The sequence below is a fragment of the Stigmatopora nigra genome, chromosome 5 (genome assembly GCF_051989575.1).
Source record: "Stigmatopora nigra isolate UIUO_SnigA chromosome 5, RoL_Snig_1.1, whole genome shotgun sequence".
Taxonomy (NCBI): Eukaryota; Metazoa; Chordata; class Actinopteri; order Syngnathiformes; family Syngnathidae; genus Stigmatopora; species Stigmatopora nigra.
The window spans coordinates 4,180,403-4,199,434 of record NC_135512.1 but is presented as its reverse complement, the minus strand read 5'-3'; the positions used below and the strand labels follow the sequence as shown (position 1 = coordinate 4,199,434).

The window sequence follows — 19,032 nt, the reverse complement described above, 5'->3', positions numbered from 1 at the left end:
GACTCAATCAACACTACCTCCTTTGCACCATTAGGAACAATATACCCACACACCCACACACTCTAGAGTGATCCTGTTCCAATGGTAATATCTTACAAAGAAGTGCAAATCATACAAGTTTCATTGAGTGATAAGAAAAAAAAAAACACATCCGGATCTTGAACAAAGACAAATCGACACACGTTCAGTGACACACTGTCATGTACCCTTGTAGTTGGCTGTGACAATTCATGTGATATTTTTTCCGTCCTTATTCGAGTACCAGCCTGCTATGTCTATTTCCAAAAGTGAGGTGACAAATATGGCACTTTGTCATGAGTCAGTACTCCATTGCTTCCTCTCTTTGTCCAATGTAGCACTCGTACATGTGACACAGCCCACATACACACACACTATGGATGCCCATGATCCATGTTCCCTTTTTCCTGTTGTCCCCTCAATTCAGATCTTCTGCAAACACACAATGAATCACAGTCATTCACGATACCAGATGAGAGGTCTTGCCTAAATGTTCTATTTCTGATATCCTGAGTGTGCACCTTCTCATTATAGGATGTAACGGATGCTGACAAGAGACACGCTATAATGACTCCTTTTAAATGTCACAAGCAATGTATCCTCTCATCCACATTTGGCATTTGGGAAATGGGGTGAGTAACACATACTTGCTCACCTGACCAATCATTAACGCTTTGGCTCCCATTGAAAGCCATTTATTTGAACTGAGAGGGATGACAGTCAATGATCACTGCCAGCCCTCCCAGTTCAGAGGGATGTTTATCATCGGCAATGACAGACAATGTTTGCAAGTTGCGTGACCGGACGTTTGGTCGCCGGTCTTTTGGTCGCCGATCTTGTAGTCGCCGGTATTTTGGTCGCCGGTATTTTGGTCGTCGGTCTTTTGGTCGTCGGTCTTTTGGTCGTCGGTCTTTTGGTCGTCGGTCTTTTGGTCGCCGGTCTTTTGGTCCCTTTTGGTCGCTGGGCACATGTACTTAGATATTAAACAGTACTTAGATATTAAACAGTACTTGGATATTAAACAGTACTTGGATATTAAACAGTACTTGGATATTAAACAGTACTTTGATATTAAACAGTACTTAGATATTAAACAGTACTTAGATATTAAACAGTACTTGGATATTAAACAGTATTTAGATATTAAACAGTACTTAGATATTAAACAGTACTTAGATATTAAACAGTACTTAGATATTAAACTCTCTCTCTCTATTAGATGTTAAAATCTCTCTTACAGTACTTAGATATTAAACTCTCTCTCTCTATTAGATGTTAAACTCTCTCTTAGATATTAAACTCTCTCTCTTAGATATTAAACTCTCTCTCTCTATTAGATGTTAAACTCTCTCTTAGATATTAAACTCTCTCTTAGATATTAAACTCTCTCTTAGATATTAAACTCTCTCTCTATTAGATATTAAACTCTCTCTTATGAATATAATTATAACCAAAAGACCGGCGACCAAAAGGCCAGTGACCAAACATCCGAGCACCGCAAGTTACTGTGGAAAAGAGAAAAATGAGATGTGAGATTGTGCAATTTGTAAAATAGTATTTAAGGGTATAATTGTGTGTTTCAAAAACTTGAGTTGGACAGGTGGTTTGGGTCATGGCCAGACATCTGGTAGGTATAGTTGATTTGCCAGAAGAAAATGAAAGTTGCACGGGATTGTGGGCTTGTTGTGTTGGACAGACAGATACTCCAGATGGGTGGGTGGTTTGACAGGCATGACTGACAAATGAGAAAGTGGCTTCGTTGGCTCGGATAGACGTACGGAAAGGAATCGCTATACTTCACGTCTATGTAGGAGTGGGAGAAGGGAATGAATCACTGAGCCTCTATTTCATGTGTTAGTTGTTGACTCTCCTCAGTCCGCCTTTCAAGTCTTCTCAATTAGCTTCAATCACATCCTGCCAGCGGCATGAGTAAAAGAGCACAAGTCATTTGCTACACATCTTCTAGTGCACTGCATCATTTGATGCACCGTGTTTTGCAATCAAATTAAAAAATATATGATGGGAACTCAGCATCAGAATTCACAAGGTGACCAGTCTGCAAGCTTGACATGCAAGAAGGGTGATAGGCTATGGCAGCTGCTCTCCTCACATAATGACACACATTATTGGCTCCTTAATTGGCGGCTTAGTAGCCCTCTAGTGTGGTGGAGCTCCCACAACATAACATTCTCTGAGAAATGCCGCCCAATGGGATCAATGTGCTGCGACTCCTTGTGCTGAGGCCTTAAAATATGCGGAGGACGTCTCGGATTCTGTTGGAGCTCCCTCGCTTGCTCTCCTCTCTCCGATCCATACTGGCCTCTGGAGATTCACCAGAGGAGACTTGTACAAACACACTTACACACACACACACCTTTTTACCTCCCCCACAACCCCTATCTGTCCATTACACAGCTTGTGGACAAAGCCAGAGTAACAATATGCTCCTCTTAAAGGTGTAGCTTTGTACAAAACATATATCAGAGTACATACATACGCTATACACATTACATTGCCACTCTGTATATGTTTAAGGTAAACTAGTAGTCTGTCAAAAAAATCAACTATATGTAGGTCAATATGTGTATTTTATGATACCATATCAGACATATTCTTGTCTTTTGAGTTGGGTATCATTTTTATTGACTGCTGTCTGAAGTTTGGTTCATTTAGGAAGATTAAATATATTTAGAGTTTGAAAGTTTTGTGTAAATCATCCGAAAATGTTAATCTTTGAAGTATTTGCTTGGTTTTTAAGGCAAAATAATCTTAAGGTTTCAATTCCTATTCAAGCACAAGTTCACCACATTACGTGTACAGTCCATTCTGCCCTAAATTAGAGTATTGATCAGGGAAAAAAACAAATGCCTTTATAATGCATTATTGTATGACTTGTCTACATACACATGTATGTACATACAGTACACATCTATGCACTATCTCTCCGTCTCTGTACACGTCCATATTTCTGACCAATGGCTTGCATGACAACAGCAAGGCTCTGCAAAGCTGCGGCTGCAGAATAACAATCAGCACATCACGTGCACGCGCACACACACACACACACACACACACACACACACACACACACACACGTACAGGCAGACACACACTTGCACCCACACATGCAGACACACACTTGCACACACACGCACACATGCTGACACACACAGTCTTGCACACACATGCACACGTGCACGCGCATACACACTCAATGAACCGGACAGAAGGCTACCTTGCATGATAGGGGTTGGTTTGCTTACACTGCCCCCTTGTGGCACAATCTGCTTCAGTGCAATTCTAGAAAACCTGATTATAAATAATAGTTTTTGCTTCATGCATATGTCTGATAGGAAAGCTCGAAGTAAATGAGCATGGATGAAATTACTTTTGGGAGTTGTCATAGTCCGTTTATGAGTTAGTGGTGCGACTTCTCATTTGCTTTATAGCAGTAAACCTCAATGGAAAACATAGTGCGGGTCTGCAGGAAGTGCTGAGCGTGCGTGGGTAGTGTAAGTGTGGAGAAAAGAAGGCCGGTTCACACGCGAGGGCTTCTATTTTTAACCATGAGCCATTTTGTTAAGTCTCGCTGATAGGGAAACAGATTCCAGCAAACCTCCACCACTCTAGCTACCGATTTACATTCAATCTCGTTCTAACGATGACACCGATACTATATCTGGCCACTAGGTGGTAGTGTTGTCTTTGTTTTTACATCCATCAGGGCAATGCATTATTATTTGCTCTGCTATCATACTAACTATACTATCTTATAGGGAGGCCCTTGTGCATGAATGCTTTTTAAAATTTGTATTTTGAGAGGTTTTTAAATTTGTTATGAATGCAAATGTTATAGATTGCATTATTGCCAGTATTTGCGTATACAAATGAGTAAATATAATTGCATTAATTGAATGACAGTTCGCTTTAGAATAAATCCTGGCAACTTTAATGTCAAGCAGGGAAAGTACTTACTTTCATATACAAAAGAAAGAATTTTGATGTACACAACATCTGTGTGTCCTCTAAACATTTACAAGTCGACTCCATATATAGAAGAACTTAAAGTCCGCAATTAAAATATGCCGACGTTTAGGCATAGACGCTTGTAACCTAACAAGAATTAGGATCCTGTCAAATTCTTTCAAAAAAACATCATTTGCCATTTACGTACCGTCACTTTAAGTCTTTTCCAGAATGAAGTAAATAATTGGATACAACTGAGAGTCTGTTAGATGAATCTTTTCAAACTGGCAACCTAAAATACACTCTTTCAAGCTTTTTTTTTTTATACTTTTTGCGGCCTACTTTGAGAATTTCAGTGTTTCTATTTTTAGTTTATTTTACCTCGGATTTGAGAGAGTATCTATAGGGAAAAAAGTCTAGGTTATTTGTCTTAATGCCTTTTCAAATTGGATATTTTAATAACACTTACAGTCTACTTGCTGTGATTAGATGCCTGGATAAGGAATGCATTTTTTTTCAGTATATAGGACTGTCTACATTTTATTTTGTGGTTAATTTGGTGCTGTATCGTTTCCAACAGCAGGCAAAATGTCAAAAATATGCTAAAAATTTGACTTAAAGCGATGAACTCTTAGTGACCAACTAATATGATATGGATATATGGACCAATGATTGATTATGTGCCTTAAAACTCCCTTTTTTAAGCGTTTTTTCCATTAAAAAAAAGTTAAATTTAATTCCCAAATGTGCGCCTCATAGTTCCAATGAAGCCATAAATTACTATTTATTCATTTTGACATTCCTAAAATGCAACAACCCGTCATTACACAGGCTGTGTTTCAAAAAGATGATTTAAAGGATTTAATTTTCCTTCTTTTATTATTATTTTTTTTACCAAACCACATTTGACTGCAGCTGCAATACTTGGAACTTAAATGAAAACGGGTGTAATGAACTGTAATATCATCGGCATAACTTTAATGGCATTTTTTGACACCCTTTTGCACCCTATTGTCATTATATAAAATATAATCACATTTATAAAGATGCTTCATTTGGGTAAGAACATTTGGGGTTTAGTAAATAGGCCATTGTGTTATAAAATACACATTAAAGTGAAATGTTGAGAGTACCAGACGGAAATAAGTCCAATTTATTTTATGAGTGGGTAATTGTGAATGAGAAAAAAATCCGTCATGGCTTGACTTTCCAATTTTTGGCATCAAGGAAGGAAAATTTTACATTTGTGCATTTGAATGGCTATGAAATGAAGTTGGAGGGTAAAGTTATTAATTGTGTATAAAATTAGTGTCACCTTGGTTGTGGAATAAAATGGTAGGGCATCTTCTTGGAAGTGGGTGACCAATTTTCTGGAGGGTTTGTCTTTTTGGGAGAAGGGGAAAGTACGTTGAGGGTAGAAGTCGGGGGGTTTGAAGGTGGTGAGCTCCTGGAGTGCAGGGTAGTAATGGGAATCACAGGGTGAGGGGACGTTCTATAAAGCCTGGCAGAATGGGGTTGTAACTATTTGGGAATAAGTGACTGATCTGTTAATGTGGCCCGGTGGCGCCAGTGGTTAGCGTGTCGCCCTCACAGCTCTAGGGTCCTTGGTTCAAAATCCAGTTAGGTCCACCTGTGTGGAGTTTGCATGTTACCCCCAGGCCTGTGTGGGTTGACGTTGGGTACTCTGGTTGACTCCAACATTCCAAAAACATGCATTGTAGGCTGATTGGATACTCCAAATTGCCTCTTTTGTATGATTGGTTGTCCTTTGTGTCCTCTTGTCCTCGTGTCCTGTAATTGAGTGCCCAATTCAGCCTCTTGTCGACTGGGATAGGCTCCAGCACCCCGTGTGACTCCAATGAGGATGAAGTGGTTCAGAAAATATGATGAGATGATATTTTTTCATTTTATTGGGATAATTAATTGTTGTTTGTTTAGGTAAAACTTCAGGATAGAAATGTAATTTCAAAGATTCAGCCTCTTGTCAAACGGGATAGGCTCCAGCACCCCCTGTGACCCCAATGAGGATGAAGCGGTTCAGAAAATAAGATGAGATTAGATTTTTTTCATTTTATTGGGATTAATAATTGTTGTTTGTTTAGTTAAAACTTCAGGATAGAAATGTAATTTCAAAGATTCGGCCTCTTGTCAACCAGGATAGGCTCCAGCACCCCCTGTGACCCCACTGAGGATGAAGCGGTTCAGAAAATAAGATGAGATGAATTTTTTTTCATTTTATTGGGATAATTAATTGTTGTTTGTTTAGGTAAAACTTCAGGATAGAAATGTAATTTCAAAGATTCGGCCTCTTGTCAACTGGGATAGGCTCCAGCACCCCGTGTGACCCCCTATTAGGATGAAGTGGTTGAGAAAATAAGATGAGATGAGATTTTTTTTCATTTTATTGGGATTAATTATTGTTGTTTGTTTAGTCAAAACTTCAGGATAGAAATGCTAGTTCAAAGAACTCAAAACAAAATACTTTCTTGCAAACATTCAACAAGCAAACTTAATGTTGCTCATGCAATCACAGATAGCATGCCCTTGTAAATGGTCTCTTAGCACGAAGGCTCAGTGGGTGACCAGAGCCCCCAAGCCACCCCTACCCGAGCTTGGCTGCCAAACAGAAGCACTTCCTGTTGGCGTAAAAAGAACACGACGCGTCTGGATTCGGAGACTTTAGCTCAGCGTCTGTGATAGCTACACGTCATCGCCTTCGGGTGGAAGGAGGAGGAGGCGGGAGGGACATTTCCTAGACTAAAGTCAGCAAGTGGGCAGTTAGGGAACACGTGAACATATACAGACCACGACTAAACAGCATCATTAACCTAATATTTTGACTCTAAATTACAACTAACCCAATTTTCAGACCCTGCCATCTTGACCTCAATTACTATTTCTTCATGTGGTGTTGGCATGTGCTGTTTTTAGTTAGAATTCATGTTGTTTATTTCATTCCCAACCATGTTTAAAAAGACTTTTTAAAGATTCCTATTTAGAAAATTTGTTTTCACAGTGCTTTCATTTTTCTACTTTATATGTTTACATTATTATTATTATAAATTGGCCAATTTCTCCCCTTAAAAACACACAATCCCTGATTAAAATGTCCTTTTATTTGTTTTATTTATGTATTTCCTATTGACATTCATAACAACAACAGATTGTAATCTGGAAAACACATTCACTTATGATGTCTAAACTATTATAATGCGATAAAAAGATCCATATCTTATTTAATGAGCCATACAGTTTTCCAATACACATTAAGTTAATGGCTACTTGGACTCATGAGTTAATCTCTGATATACGCAACTAAATTTCATGTATTGAGTATTCGGAACGATTAATCCTGATTTAAAGTCATTATTATTTAGTCAAATTCATGTGCTAAGTGATCACAAGTCATTAAATTGTAAGTCGAAGTTTATGGCTAGTTTGTCTACTGAAGCTTTTTTTGTCAAAAGGTTAAACATCTTTTATCATGACACCAAATGTGCATGATTTAGAATTAATATATCTTTTTTTTTAATATAGCATTCCCATCCATTCACTTCTCAAAGCCATAAAACATTTTCCACATGCAACCGGGGCGACACGGACCGTAACAAACTTGTATCTTTATCCCCCATTCTAATGTTGACAAGAAAACTTGGACCAACGTAGGGTTTTTTTGCGGTCAGACTCAAAGAACTGACGCGATCACTGCTGACAATTTAATTGTTGGAGAAGGCGCGAGGGCACATCTGCGCTTTCTTTTGGCCTCACGTGTCAAATACAAACCTTATCGTCTACATTGCCAAGAAGTGAAGGTTTGAAACAAAACATGTTTAGATGCTGACGACCATTTTCCACAACATGTCGCTTGAAAATGCTGCGCTAATACAAAATCATTCCTTTGTAGTTTCGATTTTTTTTTAATAAAAAGGTTAGCAGTGCCATGATTTCCCCATCTGGAAAAGTCAGTCTGCTCAAATAGCGCTGGCTCTTGAATGCCTGCAGAAATTTTGTATGCAGAGTGAACACATTCTCAGGTGCACCTGTGATTGCAATAAAACATGGCCGCTCCAAGTAAGGCCATAGAACGCATAGACCAATTTAAACTTGGATTGGATTTGTGCTTATTTTTCTTCCAGTGACCTTCTACACACTTTGTAATGCATACATTGGCAAGAAACCAATAGTGTGTTTTTCTTCATATATAGCATAACTGTCATGTACATCATTCATCAAATGAAAGCTTACACATGGCAAGTCGATCCCCAGACCTAGAACCAATAGAGTATGGATTTCATTTGCATTTAAGTGCATTGCTACTACTTTTAATTTACACTATAGTCGCCAAGGGAGCTTTACAATGCCTCTCAAAACAAGCTTAGACATGGCAAGTTGATCCCCAGACTTAGAACCTATAGAGTATGGATTTTATTTGCATTTAAGTGCATTGCTACTACTTTTAATTTACATTATAGTTGCCCAGGGAGCTATACAATGCCTTTCAAAACAAGCTTAGACATGGTAAATCGATCCCCAGACTTAGAACCTATAGAGTATGGATTTTATTTGCATTTAAGTGCATTGCTACAACTTTTTATTTACATTATAGTTGCCAAGGGAGCTTTTTAATGTCTCTTGAAACTTTTTAGCCAACCACTTTGAACCTTTAGATATTTTTTTTTAATTTTGTCTATGTTGATGCCTCAGAGTTGGGGATTGTCATCTTATCTCTAAAGTATGGCCTTAACATTAGATATATTCTTATGAGTAGTAGATCTATGAATCCAGTTGCTCATCAGAAAATGCCTAAAAGTTCCAAAATATCTGCTTGAATGAAAATAGACACGTTATTTAAACCTACTGCTGTTTTATTTCAAATCATACAGACCCAGCCGGCTAAATGAGAATGTTCTGTCAGACAGCAAGCATCATATTAACAAAATGGATTCTTTCCTCAAGTAACAGAGCTAAATAATTTGAGCCTTGAACTACAAAAATTAGCTCTGCTCATGTTTTTCTATTCCACTCAATCCAAAAAACATATGTTTTTGTATTGCTTAAGACTCGGGATTCATTTTTAGGGATGTATCACGTTGAAACCGCCATAATAACATGCTAAAAGAGTGTTTTTCTTTCCCTGACTAAAAAAAAAAGTGCGAAACATGACACAAGCATCTAAAAGTTTTGCTCTTCAGCAGACATTTCAAGAGAGAAACGCGATACCGAATAGAAGTGGCAAGACTTACATGGTGGTCTACTTCAAGATGCAGTTGTCTAATGCTTAACCTCAAAATTGATTAAAGATGTACGATTTTTTTATCTAATTGCAAAGGATCTTCCCAATAATCCACATGAAGCAAGTGGAATAACTACGATTTGGCTTGGAGAAGGACAAAGCCAAGACAGAGATCCTACTTGGATCGTTATTAAGCTTGAGGAGAGATTGTATGCAAAGTAGACATGCTCAAAAGCCTTAGCCCGTACAAGGATCGAACCCAACACACCTGAAAAAAATATGCTGGATTGTTATTTAGGCTTCTAGTGAATTTTCTGACTAGTTAATTTAGTTCTTGAGAGTTTCAAATGGGAGACATTGGAAAACAAAGGGGATAGCTTAGCTGCCCTCAAGGACTGGATTTGGTGATCCATTCTATAGGTAAAAACAGCACTTTTTATGTTATGTGGCCATAAGATTTTGCCTAGAAACTGCCAATGCCAGTACATGTAGGAATCCTTTGAAGAGAGGGTTAGGGTTAGGTTTAGGGTTAGGGTTAGGGTTCCCAATCAGAATAACCCAACTCGTGATGTTAACCTAACTCCCATGGACTTATTCTTCCATAACTTTCTTTCTTCATGTGTGTGAAGATAGTTGTTTTAAAATTCTAACTGTTGTAAGTCAACTAGTGTCATTTAACAGAGAACGTTCAACTTCTGCAGTGTTAGTAATCCAAACTGACTATTATTCACTCTGTAAACGCAAACGTGAACTCTTACTTGTATTGTTCGTTTTTGTAATTTATGTGAACCACAGTATTTAAAAAAAAAAACGACAGTGCAGCATTTGCCTGTCTGTAAAGTCACTGTTGATTTATAGTGTCTGCTTTGACACCCACACATTTAACACTATCTGATTTAACAGTCTGTTTTGCCGCTATGGCCAGATGACACAGTCAAGAACCTTTTGGACACTTACAGTTATCGACATATGCCTTTCCCCCTCTTTTTTTTTTTTAAATTGGGATTTTATCTTCCCTGTTGTTAACTCTATTGATCGTTCACAGCAGTTTGAAAAAGCACAACTGGTATTTGTGGTATTTGGCATGTGGGAAAAACATATTTTTGTAAGATGGGACCAATACAATAGTGAGTGTGTCTAAAATGACTCAAATAAAGACAGAGAAAATCTCAGACACTCTGCAGTTGCCATCAATAAGAGTTTTTCAAGTGAGAAAACAGATGAGTGCTGATTCACAGATTGTTCCCGACAACATAGGGGAGACTTGTGTTTTTATCCGAAGGTATTTGCGACATCAAAATTCTGTACATCAGTACTTACATCTGTTTACTGTTGATTCCACATGCTAACAACACTGAATTCTATCAAATTGTTTAAATTACAGTGATAATCAAACATACAGCATGTCAAAAAATAAAATAAAAAGCCTTTATTGTCTTCATACACAACTGCATATAACAAAATCGTCATATTAGACAAAAGTGCTTTTTACAAACTTTACTTCAAAACCTTACAATTTTTTTAAACTATTTCCAGGCAGAAAAAAAGTCAAATCATAAGGTAGCAGGGGGTGCTGGAGCCAATTCTAGCTAAGTACAGGCAAAGGACATTTTGAATTGGTGGCCGACCAATCACAGAGCTCCTTTTTGTTCTGAATAAAACCCAATGAATATTGTTTTTTTCCACTGGTCACTCGAATGGGGCTGTAATATCTTACGATGACAGTTAATTCCTTTCCGCCAAAAGGTTTTTTTTTAACAGCGCTATAATGTCACATTAGTGAGACAGGAAATCTGATCACTGTGACCATTGTGAATAACAAATGAATCATTTCATGCTCATTTATGATTCTAACATGACATTTGTTGCCTATGTTGATTTTCCAGGTCACCTGTAATTCCAAGACTACTGTGCAACCTTGAAAAAATGTCAAGGGAGGCCATGAGACTTTTTGCCGTGAATCATTGTGGTGAGTACAGAGCTTATTACAGCATGTGTGCGGTTCAGTTGCAAAAACTGTTTTTTCCAAGCCAACCTTTGATGATCCTTAAGGTCGGTCAAGTTGCACCCGGTAATTCACACGTACTAAAGGAGTAAAGTGCATTACCTGTATGAGCTGTGGTTAATTAAAGTCATTAGATGAATCATCGCTTTAGAATTTGAATGGTTGAGCAAATTGCAGGTTTTGGTTGATTAGATGTAATTGGCATTGGGATCAAAAATCAAGCACGATCATGATTGTGTTAAAAATACCTAAGAGGTTGGGTCACTCGTATCCTGCAGTGTCATTTATCGGGTGCTCGGACGTTTGGTCGCCGGTCAAATGGTGACAGAGAGTTCATTGTTGAAACCAGCTCTCAAAATTATATTCATGAGAGAGTTTAATATCTAGGAGAGAGTTTAATATCTAAGAGAGAGAGTTTGATAACTAAGAGAGAGAGATTTTAATATCTAAGAGAGAGAGTTTAATATCAAAGAGAAAGAGTTTAATATCTAAGAGAGAGTTTTATATCTAAGAGAGAGTTTTATATCTAAGAGAGAGTTTAATATCTAAAAGAGAGAAAGTTTAATTTCTAAGAGAGAGTTTAATATCTAAGAGAGAGAGTTTGATATCTAGGAGAGAGAGAGAAAGTTTAATATCTAAGAGAGAGAGTTTAATATCTAGGAGAGTTTAATATCTAAGAGAGAGAGAGTTTAATATCTGAGATAGTTTAATATCTAAGAGAGAGTTTAATATCTAAGAGAGAGTTTAATATCTAAGAGAGAGTTTAATATCTAAGAGAGAGAGTTTAATACTGAGAGAGAGAGTTTAATATCTAAGAGAGAGTTTAATATCTAAGTACTGTTTAATATCTAAGTACATTTGACTGGCACCATTGTGGCAAAAAATTATGGAGTATTTTAAATTGCTCCAGGAACATCCAATTGTTTGTTTTGTATAAAATTTGATGACAGTGAGACTTAAAATTATCTGCTGATAAATATTTTGGAACTGAAAAAAAATAGGCACTTACAAGATAGAGAACATATTTTTCCCCCTTTACCAACACACTCAAATGAGGTGAACTACTGTTTTCACACTCTTCCCACAGTGCACTCATTTTATAGTCCAAACCCAATGATGTCTTTTTAAATTACAGCATTGTGTTTACATGGCACACAGACGGTCAAAGTGTTGCAAAGTGCTCAAACCACCAAACTAATGAAGCAAGCCAAACGGCTGTGAACACACACACACACGCTGCGTAGATGATGATGATGATGATGGAGGTAGTGCCTGGCACCAAGGAACAAAATACAGAGTGGAAAAAGAGAACCAGAGAAGGGCAGCTGCCCTCATTCTTTCCGCAATAAGACATGGCAGCTATTTGGAATATTTTGTATGCACTTCATCCAGTAAAACCATTTTTTCTTCTTTTACAAAACAGCCTGCGATATCCATCACTCACATTGAAACGTCTAAAATGATTTCCGTCCGTGATTGACAACTCCGATAACACTCAGACTGATATCTGACAGAAGTAGAATAGTAAAAGCACCGCAAAATATATGTGTTAGACCCAAGTGAACCCCCTGAATGGTTCGTTTTCCCAGACGGACGGATCCCATCATACCCATTAAGTCCTACTCTGAGACAGGGCCCTGGCTAGAGAGACTGATGTGGTTGGATGCCTTGAGCCAGGACGGATTCCATCTCTGCTTTCATGGAGTATCAAGTGTTCCTTTTATAGACCTGGCCTCTTTTCACTCCACTCCTTAAACTCAATGGGATAAGCTCAAGTCAAAGTTATAAAGAATAATGACCATTTTTTAACCAAAATGTCGAAGGTGCCCCTCAATTTTAGGCAACGGAAATGTCACACAAGCTCGTAAGCTTCGAAGGGTATCTCTAATAATATTAACCGAGTCTGGTAATAAAGGACACGGTGAGATGAAATTCTTGTTTTCTTTTGTCTGAAAGCCTCGGCTTTCTTGTGACTTAGACTGTAATATTCTTTCATATCATGGATGATGGCCTTTCTTTGATACTAGTACTCAGGAAGTACAGTTAAGAGCGCTTATGGGAAAAATCAGATTACTATGGTTGGAGGTATCTAAATAAGATTTGCTGTAAAAGGATAGAGCCAAAAAATCCTTTTGAGTCGCTTTCTTTTGTGTTGCATCTATAGATAATCTCCTTTTCATTTTTCAGTGGGTTAATTGGTTTGATCTTGTAATGCTTGATTCTTTTGGGGCTTGTTTGCGTTGCAGTAGATTTGTGTCTATGTGATACTTTATCCAGACAAATTACACAATGTTACGCTCTGCTAGCAACAACATGATTAGTTGCATCAGTGGTGATGATGATTAGCATGTCAGAGTTGAAACATTTCAAGGGCTTTTCTTGTATTCCATGCTCGGTCTCTCTTCGTCTTATTAATTTGCCTGAAGCTTTTACTACAAAATCCTGCTATAGTTTATGGATTTTCAAAGGTATTTGTTCAGGTTAACTATCTTTTCTTACTGTAGTTTCGCATAAATTCTTCTGCTGAGTGTCAATAGGTTTATTGATTCATTTATTGATTGGATTGGATAACTTTATTCATCCCGTATTTGGGAAATTTTGTTGTCACAGTAGCAAGAGGGTGAGAGTACAAACACAGCAAAATACATTATAGACATAGATAGATAGGTAATAAGTAAGTTAATGAATAAATACATGATTAAATATATAAATATATAAGCATGTTGCTGAAATATATGTATATACACATACATATACATACACATACACATACACATACACATACATATACATATACATACACATACATATACATATACATACACATACATATACATACACATACATACACATACATACACATACATACACATACACGTACATACACATACATACACATACATATATATACACATACATATACATACACATACATATACATACACATACATACACATACATATACATACACATACATACACATACATATACATACACATACATATACATACACATATAAATAAGAACATAAATGTACATGCATGCATACAGTAGGTCCTAACACAGCCATAATAACACAATGATAGATACAAAACTTAATTAAATACGTGGAAAACTAAAAGAATATATATATATATATATATATATATATATATATATATATATATATATATATATATATATATATATATATATATATATATATATATATATATATATATATATATATATATATATATATATATATATATATATATATATATATATATATATATATATATATATATATATTTATAATTAAATCTGGTTTTACATCATATAGCTAAAGTTGCTCTTATTGGGGTACTCATATTCAAGACAGTTTCAACAGATAAATAGATTAAAATAACATGGGCCTCTGAACATATACACATTTTTTTAAGTATTTTAAGAATTAGGATGACTTGTGAATATTGTTTTTAATTTTTCACATTGGAACATTTCAAAATTATGAGGACAGATTTTTGTTTTTAGCCCTAAACAATACTTACAGATACGCAACAATAGTGAATGATTTAGTTGATAAAACATAAAAAATAGAAGTGGCACATTCTGTCATGTTATTTGGATAAGTAAAGATTTGGATGGGTTAAATTATAATGTGGAATTTTGGAGATGAATAGTGTCAGGGAAGATAAATAGTTGAAGAGTTTTCCTTGCCTTCACAGCTTTAATCATGTTAAGCGTAAACCAACATTTCGCCCATGAACGAATTTCACAGCCCGCCACTGGAATTTCTATCTGGTTAATTTCAGTTTACGTAAAGCTAATCCCATTTGATTACATCGTCTTGCAAGAATAGAGTCATCCTGGACTCAATAATAATGAAAGGAAATTTCCTTTCACTCAATTTTTCATCGTCTGTCTTCATCATTGTCCAAGTTTTTTTTATTTTTTTATTTACTTTTGCTTCCATGGTTAAGAGACTGTGATTCATGTGTTATGCCAATTTGCTCACATTGTTAATGGATTATTCCAGAATCCTTTTAAACTGTCTTAATGTCCAACTTTTCAGATGTTGAGCTCCTGTTTGTCCTCGTAGACTCGATAAAAAATAGAAAAACGTCGCTTTCGATGTCTCTCGCAGACAAAAATGTGGTGTAAGTCACAGTCAAATGCCACCATTTTTATGTCTTTCCCATTCAAATATTCAGTGGTTTAAAATGCGTGCAAGTCAAGTCAACTGTACCTCACTTAGCACACTGCTTGGAAAAGACATATATTTTACAAGCTGTATTGTCTTTTCAATGTGTGAGCAAAATAGCCACAAATTGGACTCCACTGTAAAAAGTCCACTTGAATGACATTTCCAGATTGTTGCGGCCTTTCAACACAAATGTCTGCAGATCAAAAGTGGTAAGGATTGTTAAAAAAAAGGAGAGAAAAAGAGCAATGTGTGATGACAGCTTGATTGGATTGACTTGAAGAAAGAGGAAATGTAGAAGTCATATTTTAAGGCAGGAGTCCACGCCATTTTCCTTTCAACTGGGTGACAGATTTAGATCAATGCAATCATCGCATTTCAAATGAGTGATTTTAGTACATTTTTTGGTCATTTGCCATTTTAGGAAGATGTTTCTATGAATTTAGATTGATGTTGTGCTTTTTTTGTTGTATAATAGTGATATCACATCGTTTTCCTCTAATAACTTGCAAGTACACAGTAAGAATGGAACAAAAATAGGCATGGTAATTAAGGCTAGGCCACCTTGTGGCTCCAGTTTCTTAACTAGGTCTACTTACTATAAAAAAGCCTTACTATACTATGTCGTTTTTTGACGAAAAAAAAGCCTTACTATACTATGTCGTTTTTTGACGAAAAAAGCCTTACTATACTATGTCGTTTTTTGACGAAAAAAAGCCTTAACTATGTCGTTTTTTGACAAAAAAAAAGCCTTACTATAATATGTCGTTTTTGACTTAAAAAAGCCTTACTATACTATGTCATTTTTGAAGATAAAAAGCCTTACTATACTATGTCGTTTTTTGAGATAAAAAGCCTTACTATACTATGTCGTTTTTTGACTAAAAAAAAGCCTTACTATACTATGTCGTTTTTTGACGAAAAAAAGCCTTAACTATGTCGTTTTTTGAGATAAAAAGCCTTACTATACTATGTCGTTTTTTTAACGAAAAAAAGCCTTACTATACTATGTCGTTTTTTGACGAAGAAAAGCCTTACTATAATGTGTCGTTTTTTGACTAAAAAAAAGCCTTACTATACTATGTCATTTTTTGACGAAAAAAAGCCTTACTATACTATGTCGTTTTTTGACGAAAAAAAGCCTTACTATATTATGTCGTTTTTTGACCAAAAAAAGCCTTACTATACTGTGTCGTTTTTTGACTAAAAAAAGCCTTACTATACTATGTCGTTTTTTGCGAATAAAAGCCTTACTATACTATGTCGTTTTTTTAGAGAAAAATGCCTTACTATACTATGTCGTTTTTTAAAGAAAAAAGCCCAACTATACTATTTCTATCCTAGTTTACTCTGCTTAACTAACTTTTCCCACTTGAAGGTACCTTAAAGTACTAAGTATGACCTGGGAGTGAAAAGAGACAAAATAACAAGTACTACTGCTTTCTCTTACAGGTTGGTGGCCCAGTGGATAAGTCATCAGTCTGCCAACTCTGTGGTCTTGGGTTCAATTCCAAGTACTTGCAAAGATTTTGCCAACTTTATTCAGGTAAATGGAAAAGATAAAAGTACAAGTACTACTTCTTTCTCTCACAGGGTGGTGGCCCAGTGGATAAGTCATCAGTCTACCACATCTGTGGTCCTGGGTTCAATTCCCAGTGCATGCAAAGATTTTCCCAATATTATTCAGGTAAATGAAAAAGATAAAAGTACAAGTACTACTTCTTTCTCTCACAGGGTGGTGGCCCAGTGGTTAAGTCATCAGTCTCCCACATCTGTGGTCCTGGGTTCAATTCCCAGTGCATGCAAAGATTTTCCCAATATTATTCAGGTAAATAAGTGAGATAAAAGTACAAGTACTACTTCTTTCTCTCACAGGGTGGTGGCCCAGTGGATAAGTCATCAGTCTACCACATCTGTGGTCCTGGGTTCAATTCCCAGTGCATGCAAAGATTTTCCCAATATTATTCAGGTAAATGAAAAAGATAAAAGTACAAGTACTACTGCTTTCTCTCACAGGGTGGTGGCCCAGTGGTTAAGTCATCAGTCTCCCACATCTGTGGTCCTGGGTTCAATTCCCAGTGCAGGCAACGATTTTCCCACAATTGTTCAGGTAAAAGAATAAGTATTAATGTCTAAGTGTTTAAGTGTATAAGTGTTCAGTGGTGGATGAAGCATTTTGTCAAAAAAAATGACTAAGTGTTTCACCCCAATTCCTTGGATAAAACGTTTCAACACCTATGTATAAGTGGGGCACGAGTTGGTGTAGTGGGTTGCACACTCGCCTTTGCACGGAGAGAACGTGAGTTCGCTTCCCGGTGTCGGCGGTTGACTGACCAAGCAAGCGGTCGAGGGTCGGCCGTAGGCCGACCCGAGAACGCCTTGTGCACAGACAGGTCCTTCAACTGTCTTCCGAACTGCCGAAGGCAGTTCGGAATATAACCTTTTACTGAAAAGTATGACTAAGTGTTTAATATAAATTAAAAAGTTATTTCTTTTTTTTCCCTTCTTCTTATTCCATTGACCATTTCTTCTTTCCAAGTATTTTCAGCCAAACGATGGCAGCGAGAATCGAACCCAGGTCTCCCAGACGGGAGTCCTGTGATCTAACCTCTGCGCCAACCAAGTGACTACACTTTTCTTTGTAATCATTTGAGTTTCTTGAGAAGAAGTCCTAAGAAACAATTCAGTGAAAAAGTGTCCCAGCCGGGAATCGTACCCAGGTCTCCCAGACGGGAGTCCAGTGCACTAACCTCTGCGCCACCAACTGGCTACACTTTTCTTTGTAATCATTTGAGTCTCTTGACAAGAAATCCACAGAAACAACTAAGTGAAAAAGTGTCCCAACCGGGAATCAAACCCTGGTCTCCCACACGGGAGTCAGGTGTACAAACCTCAGCGCCACCAAGTAGCTACACTTTCCTTGGTCATCATTTGAAGGTCTTGACTACAAATACACAGAAATAATTAAGGGAAAATATTTGTCACGGCCGCAATTCGAACCCAGGCTGCCCACATGGGAGACGGTTGAGTTAACCTCTGGACCACAGTACACTTGAGAAAATATACCTAACTATACTATGTCTATTTTTTAAGAAAAAAAGCCTTACTATATTATGTCTATTTTTTAAGAAAAAAAGCCTGACCATACTATGTCTATTTTTTAAGAAAAAAAGCCTTACTATACTCTGTCGTTTTTTGACGAAAAAAAGCCTTACTATATATACTATGTCGTTTTTGACGAAAAAAAAGCCTTACTATACTATGTCTATTTTTTTTAAGAAAAACAAGCCTTACTATACTATGTCTATTTTTTAAAGAAAAAAAGCCTTACTATACTATGTCTATTTTTTAAGAAAAAAAAGCCTTACTATACTGTCTATTTTTAAGAAAAAAAAAAGCCTTACTATACTATGTCGTTTTTTGACTAAAAAGGCCTTACTATAATATGTCTTTTTTTGACGAAAAAAAGCCTTACTAAACTATGTCGTTTTTAACGAAAAAAAGCCTTACTATACTATGGCGTTTTTTGACTTAAAAAAAGCCTTACTATACTATGTCGTTTTTTGACTAAAAAAAGCCTTACTATACTATGTCGTTTTTTGACGAAGAAAAGCCTTACTATAATAT

General features: G+C 36.6%; 1 protein-coding gene across 3 annotated transcripts in view; it reads left to right on the top strand.

The window, feature by feature from the left end:
- The window catches only part of LOC144196314 (uncharacterized), a 77,433-nt gene extending 60,079 nt beyond the window's left edge, over positions 1-17,354 (top strand). Inside the window, exons 7-10 of one of the 3 annotated variants that reach the window (XM_077716335.1) lie at positions 11,104-11,186; positions 16,858-16,951; positions 16,999-17,092; positions 17,140-17,354. The gene's annotated coding sequence lies outside the window, so the exon portion shown is untranslated. Of the gene's footprint in view, positions 1-11,103; positions 11,187-12,811; positions 13,024-15,574; positions 15,651-16,857; positions 16,952-16,998; positions 17,093-17,139 lie in introns of those variants that run through there. The other 2 variants (XM_077716334.1, XM_077716333.1) reach the window with 2 other exon arrangements.
- The last annotated feature ends 1,678 nt before the right edge of the window (positions 17,355-19,032 follow it).